Below are 7857 nucleotides of genomic sequence, written 5' to 3'. Positions count from 1 at the left end.
ACTGTCGTAATTTCTGTTGTGAATAAGTTTATTTTGGTGTTGAGATTTATATATTGAGCATGTTGATTCGTTTTGTACAATATAATGTGATGATTATTATACGTGGTTTTAACATTGAGTGTTGTTAATATGTTTGTCTTCGGACGTGTTTTATGTCTTCGGACGTGTTTATGGCATGTCGGAACCTAGTCTTTGGCCGGGCGAAAGTTACGATACAGTTAGAGCTCTAGTCTGTCTGCCGGGGTACTGCATAAGAGGTAACAGATGAGTTATCGGCTTATGAGTACCCATATTTTTGATATTTGGTAACAAGTGGTTGTCCAATGTCGGTGGCGTACTACATGATGGGGTAATAGAGGTGTACCAGTGCTCATGAGTACCCGTATTATAAATGTATTTGGGTAAACAAAGGGGTTGCCCAACTTCTCTTGAGCATATATATTTTCACATTAATAGACAACCAGATGGGCGGTCTAATGAGTCATGAGTGTATTTATAATTGATGTTTTGTGGATTTTCGTATATATTCTTATGCGAGTTGTATTGAGCTGCAAAGCTTACCGGGTTTGTGTTTATAATCTCGGTGCACCTATTCAATGGTGTAGGGGATAATTCCGCAAGTGTGGATTAGCGGAAATCGACGGACCACTCTGAGGACTCGAAGTTGTTTTTATCCTATCTTGTGGTGAGGATTTTGTGTGGATTTATGTGAGGATTTTTACATTTCTATTTGATATAATGTCGAATTATAAATCTGGTTTGTAATAATCAATTTGACTGAGTTGTACAATGAAACTCAGTAATGATCCGCTGTAACATTAAAATAATTTCGATTTATTGAGATTGTTTTAGAGTTTTCATGACTTCGAATTTGAGTTTCATACTCGAAATTTTGGAGTCGTGACAAGCTATCTAGGGTTTATGGATGCCATGTTATCACTTTTAAGCTGCCAGCAACAATTGAGAAGTAGCTTGATTGTGCCTCTTTCTTCAGAGTTATTAATTTGTATGATTGTATCATCTGTAAATGTCGTTGCAGAATGTTACTGGTTCAAGTTTCATTGATGTGGGGTGTTTCATGAATCTGCATATTGTTTTCTCAATTAACATAACCAGCTTTTGATTTGAATAGTGCTATAACAGCTTGGCATTCTGGCCTTGCCAAAGAGACTAGGATCGGTGTCTAATGCAAAGTTTACGAACTTTATTACTTAACAAGCAGTTACAACGTTCATAAGACTGCTAATATGCTCTGTCTATATGCAAACTTATTTTACAGAAAAAGTGAAGCTTTATACATTAAGGCAACTGAAAGGAATTCAGGGGCAACATTAGGACTGGATAGCCTTTCTTCTTGTTATTGAACTCGACTATCATTCGGAGAAGATCGACGAGCAGCTAGCTCAGTAGCCGGAAAGGGAGGCTATGCCTACGTCTCCTGTAAAAAATTATTATACAATTAAGAGTGCGATAGAGATTAATTAACAAATATATTTCATGTTCTCTTAAATTAGTAATTACCATATTTCTGGAGTTCTTCATCAACTGGTTTCCACTTTCCGCAGGTACACTCTGCAAGCTCTGGAGCACGCCTATCGCAACCGCATTCATCACATATACGGCCGCACAATAGAAATGGAATTTTCTGACATTCTTCTGATTGAACAATAATCATGTATAAATAATTAATTACAAATAAACATACCTGTATTCGGATATAATAACTGATTTAACAATATGCAGAAACAAAAGACAAACGCTACTAGGAACATGTGAATTTTGAACGTGAATCAAATTATAGAATGCTAAGTAGGGATAGGTAATTACCAGTATTAGGGTAGGGTTGGTTCTTGAAGGTATGTTGGTGACCAAATAGGTCTGAGCGAGCACGAACATTAGCTACTGCCAAAGACATGGCAAGCAACATTAAAAAAGTACTCACTTTCAACATATTTCTGAAACTCTTAATTAGTGTTCTCTCACTCAACTCAACTAGGAAATCGGTGTGTGAGAAATGAAGAGGCCAATGAGGGCTATTTATACACTAAAATCGAATGGACCAATGATTAAAATAGGAAATTAAAAAAATTGATATCAATCAAAGATTCAAAGTGCAAACGTGTATCCGATCTTAATTCTTCTTGGTCTGGCGAGCTGCCTAACACACACACACACGTATATATATGTAGTCCAATAAAGGACCACTTACCTTATCTAATGATAATATTAATCTATGGCTCTGTAGCATCTGTTTAATTAGATGTCTGAGTTTATATATATATATATATATATATAAACTCAGACATCTAATTAAACAGATGCTACAGAGCCATAGATTAATATTATCATTAGATAAGGTAAGTGGTCCTTTATTGGACTACATCGTACATACATCTACCACTTGCCACCAAATGCAAATTATCTTTTACAACCCTAAATTACTGACTGAGATTATTTTTACTACATAGAATCAAGAAAATTAGATCCCGAGCATATCTAATATCTTCTGCCAAATACAGATATTACATCAGCGAGCAGTCGTGCACGGCCATTCGTTCATAATGTTTATTGCCGATGCATTATATATCATTATATCCAACTTTGATATATGCTTGCATCTTGAGTTCATGACAACCCGAAAAATAAAGAAAAGAGATTCATGCATGCATGCAAGTGGATATACCCTATTAGATCAACGAAAGTATGGTCAGAATATATGGGCTATAGAAGTTATTGATGACAATCTTACCAAAATATAGCGGATAATAATGACAAGTTATAATGATATGGACAAAGCTATAGTTTATATTTTCGTTTTGTTAAATACGCTACGAGCCTACGACTACGAATCAGATGCGATCGAGGACTAATAACTAATTTACGTGTGTGGACAAATTGGTTGAGGACTAGTATTATGCACACATATACAGTGGACCAAGAGTACGCTATCAGAGGGGCAGTGGGGTTTATTTATAGCTCAATAAGACTTATTCCTGATAATGATTCAGCATGTTTCTATTTTAGACCAGGAAAATTTGGTGTTTGCTTGGTTTATTTCAACATATAATGTAATAATCCGAATTTTAAGAAACTAAATGTCGAGTATTTTCAAAGTGTTAAACTTGTGAAATTAATTCAAGACGACAATTGGAGGTTTGCGACATTTCGAAACGAAAACGGAAACGTTCTCGGGTCGTTTAATTAGAAAACGTAACGTTACCGCAACATATAGATCGACTTTTATTCCGTCGCTCGGTTGCAAAAACTTCATTCACGAAAGTCGTAGAGCTCATCGATACGAATTCGTGGACACGTCATGCGTTCGAATCGGACGTCGGACGCGAAAGTTAATAACGTCGGAAGTTCGTTTCCGATTTTGGAAATAGTATAAAAGGAAGGAGAGGAGATTAAAAATCAGAAAATCAGATTTTTCTAAAAATCAGCTCGGGTACTGTTCACTCGACCCAAAAACCTTCTCCGGCCGATTTCTCCACCATCCGACGTCGCCTCGTGTCGTGCCACCTATCAAACTGACGGGCTCGACGAACTTCATCTTTTGGGCTACGCCTTGCACTCCGGCGACAACTACACACGATGTAGCAACCGCCGGAAGTTACTGCTGTGGCGGCGCCGCCTCCTCCGACCACCATGGCTCGAGATTCTTGGGGGGTTTTGCTTGTCTCAGTCCCAGCAACATTCCCACAAAAGGAATCGAGCCAAATCGAAGTGTAAGTACCCGAATCAAAATTTCAATTTCTAGGGTTTGTGAATAGTGCCGATTTTATGTTCTTCGTTGTTTGGATTGTTTAGACTCGGATTTAGACCTTGGTGTCAACTAGGAAGTTGTTGGAAATGTTGTTTAGGTTGTGGTGGTGAAATTTGGTGATGATTGGTCGCGGTCGGTGAACAGTAACGCCAAATGAATAGTGATCTGTAACAGTAACTGTGAATAGTGATCTGTAACAGTAAATGTGAGCAGCGGCGTGGTAAAACAGTACTATGAACAGTGTTTTGGTAGAACAGTAACTGTGAACAGTGTTTTAGTAAAAACTGTGATTAGTAAACATGAACAGTGCTCCGTGAACAATGTTTTATGAACAACATTTAGCTGTTCTGAACTCGTCACCTGATATTTTAAGTATCATTTTCTAAGCATTTATCGTGCTATTAGGTGACTGACGAAACGAGTGAGGAAATTACTTTCAGGGTCGTGGAAGTTGCACGCAGGAAAGAAGGTGAGTAAAATATCACATATTTACGAATCTACCCTTGTGGAGATTTAGGATTTTACAAGAGTTTTTAATATTGAATTACGACATGTATACGATATAGTGGATTACATATATATATTGTATAAATGGTAATAAGTACATATATATATATAGTTTGCTATATTATATACTGTTATGAATTCATTGGAATTGGTCATTTCGATGACGAGAATTAAATATTGAGCATGTGATTTGATTTTTGTACAATAAGATGTGTGATTATTGTACGTGGTTTTAACATAAGTTTGTTAAAATGTTTTGTCTTCGGACGAGTTCTGTCTTCGGACGAGTTTTTGTCTTCGGACGTGTTTATGAAATATGACATGTATATGATATAATGGATTATATATATATTGTATAAATGGTAAATATGTACATATATATATAGTTTGCTATATAATATACTGTTATGATTTTATCGTGTTTTATGTCATTTTGATGACGAGATTTATATATCGAGCATGTGATTTTGATTTGTAAAATATGATGTGAGATTATTGTACGTGATTTTAACATGGAGATTGTTAAAATGTTGATTTATCTTCGGACTTGATTTTTGGTACAATATGATGTAAGATTATTGTACGTGATTTTAACATGGAGATTGTTAAAATGTTGATTTGTCTTCGGACTTGATTTTTGGTACAATATGATGTGAGATTATTGTACGTGATTTTAACATTGAGATTGTTAAAAAGTTGATTTGTCTTCGGACGTGATTTGGTACAATATGATGTGAGATTATTGTACGTGTTTGGCAAGTCGGAACCTAGCCTTTGGCCGGGCGAAAGTTACGATACAGTTAGAGCTCTAGTCTGTCTGCCGTAGTACTGCATGTGAGGTAACGGGTGGTTATCTGCTCATGGGTACTCAGATTGTTTTGGATGTTGGGTAGCGGGTGGCTATCTAATATCGGCGGTGTATTACGAGAGGGGTAACAGATGTGTACCAGCGTTCTTGGTACCCGTAATATAAATGCATTTGGGTAACCAGAATGGTTACTTAATTTCTCATGAGCGTTTTATTTCATATTTCTTTGGGACGACCAGATGGGCCGTCCATTGACTTATGCGTGCATTTATATTTGTTTGATTTCTGGATTTTCGAATATGTTGTTATGCGAGTTATATTTTCATTTTACTCATACGAGCTGTAAAGCTTACCGAGTTTGTGTTTACAATCCCGGTGCACCAATTCGATGGTGTAGTGGATAACTCTGCAGGTGTGGATTAGTGGGAATTGACGTACCGCTCAGTGGACTTGAAGTTATTTATCTCCAGCTGGTGTGAGGATTTTGTGTGACTATCTTGTGAGTTTGTTGTGAGGATTACGCAATTCCATTGTTATAATATTGAATTATAATTTGGGTTGTAATAATCGGTTTGACTGAGTTGTATTTTGAACTCAGAGATGATCCGCTGTGGCATTTTAAATGATTTCGATTCGTTGAGATTGTTTAGTGTTTAACGACTTTGAAATTTTGAGTTTTTAAGCTCGAAATTTTGGGGTTGTTACATATAAAGGAATTCTTAACTTAAATCAAATAGACAAATACTCAAAACGGTAACAAATTGGATAAGAGAAATAAATTAGGACCGGGTCCTGAAGCTCAATTTATAATCAGAAGATTCTGTTCACACGGGTCACTAATTGTCACAACCCCAAAATTTTGAGTATGAAAACTCAAAATTTCAAAGTCGTGAAACACCAAAATAATCTCAATGAATATAAATCATTTTAAATGCCACAGCGGATCATCTCTGAGTTTAAAATACAACTCAGTCAAACTGATTATTACAAACCAAATTATAATTCGACATTATAACAAATGGAAATGTATAATCCTCACAAAAAAACCTCACAAGAAAGTCACATAAAATCCTCACAAGCTGGAACTAAATATCTTCAAGTCCTCTGAGCGGTCCGTCAATTCCCGCTAATCCACACATGTGGAGTTATCCACTACACCATTGAATTGGTGCACCGGGATTATAAACACAAACCCGGTAAGCTTTACAGCTCGTATGAGTAAAAACAACAATAAAACTCGCATATCAATATATACGGAAATCCATAAAAACATCAAATATAAATGCACTCATTAGTCGATGGACGGCCCGTCTGGTTGTCCAAAATATGAAAATGAAAGTGCTCATGAGAAATTGGGCAACCCTTCTGGTTACCCAAATGCATTTATAATGCGGCTACTAATGAACGCCGGTACACATCTGTTATCCCTCACGTAGTACACCGCCGATATTGGGCAACCTTCTGCTACCTAACATCCAAAAATATGAGTACTCATGAGCCGATAACCCATCTGATACCTCTCATGCAGTACTCCGGCAGACAGACTAGAGCTCTAACTGTATTGTAACTTTCGCCCGGCCAAAGGCTAGGTTCCGACATGCCAAACAGGTCCGAAGACTGGTCCGAAGACATATCAACATTTTAACAATCTCCATGTTAAAATCACGTGCAATAATCATCACCTCATATTATACAAAAATCAAGTCCGAAGACAAAACTCGTCCGAAGACATCAATCACGTCTGAAGACAAATCAACATTTTAACAATCTCCCTGTTAAAATCACGTACAATAATCATCACCTCATATTGTACAAATCAAATCACATGCTCGATATATAAATCTCGTCATCAAAATGACATAATCAGGATAAAATCATAACAGTATATTATATAGCAAACTATATATATATATATGTACCTATTTACCATTTATACAATATATATATAATCCACTATATCATATACATGTCATATTTCATAAACACGTCCGAAGACAAAATCACGTCCGAAGACAAAATCACGTCCGAAGACAAATCAACATTTTAACAATCTCCATGTTAAAATCACGTACAATAATCATCACCTCATATTGTACAAATTAACTCAACATGCTTAATATATAATTCTCGTCATCAAAATGACATATTCATAATGAAATCATAACAGTATATAATATAGCAAACTATATATATGTGTACCCATTTACCATTTATACAATATATATATATATATATTCCACTATATCATATACACGTCGTATTTCAATATTTAAAACTCTTGCAAAATCTTGAATCTTTGCAAGGGTAAATTCGTAAATATGTGAGATTTTACTCACCTTATCAACTCGAGCGTAATTCCACAATTTCCTATGGTAATTCATTTCCTTGATGTATCGATCACCTTGAGAAGATAAGAAAAGAATTTAGAATCGTTACATAAACCTTTAAATACCGAAACAGTAATAATCGGTTACTGTTCAGCAATTTCTGGTTTTACGAATTTACTGTTTATTGAGTACTATTTACTGAGACTATTCATGTATTACTGTACAAATACATATCCATTATGTATTCTTGTACGAGTACATACTGTTTACGTATTTCTGTACGTATGAATACTTTTCAAATGTAAATACTGTCTCAGTAATTATTCATTACTGATTTACCCTTTTGAATTTAATTTTTACATTTACTGAATGAAATTTACATTTACATTTACTGTACGTAAAATAAATTTACATTTATCGTACATAAATCACTGTTTTACATTCACCGT

At 35.5% G+C, this 7857-nt stretch overlaps 1 long non-coding RNA gene across 1 annotated transcript; it reads left to right on the top strand.

Moving 5' to 3' along the window:
• The first annotated feature begins 3593 nt into the window (after positions 1–3593).
• On the top strand, positions 3594–5682 carry LOC126799357 (uncharacterized). The gene is made up of 3 exons (XR_007672614.1): positions 3594–3728; positions 4172–4235; positions 5479–5682. It is a non-coding gene; the product is annotated as an uncharacterized LOC126799357 (long non-coding RNA).
• The last annotated feature ends 2175 nt before the right edge of the window (positions 5683–7857 follow it).

The sequence above is a fragment of the Argentina anserina genome, chromosome 6 (genome assembly GCF_933775445.1).
Source record: "Argentina anserina chromosome 6, drPotAnse1.1, whole genome shotgun sequence".
NCBI classification, from domain to species: Eukaryota; Viridiplantae; Streptophyta; class Magnoliopsida; order Rosales; family Rosaceae; genus Argentina; species Argentina anserina.
This window is presented reverse-complemented; position numbering and strand designations above follow the sequence as displayed.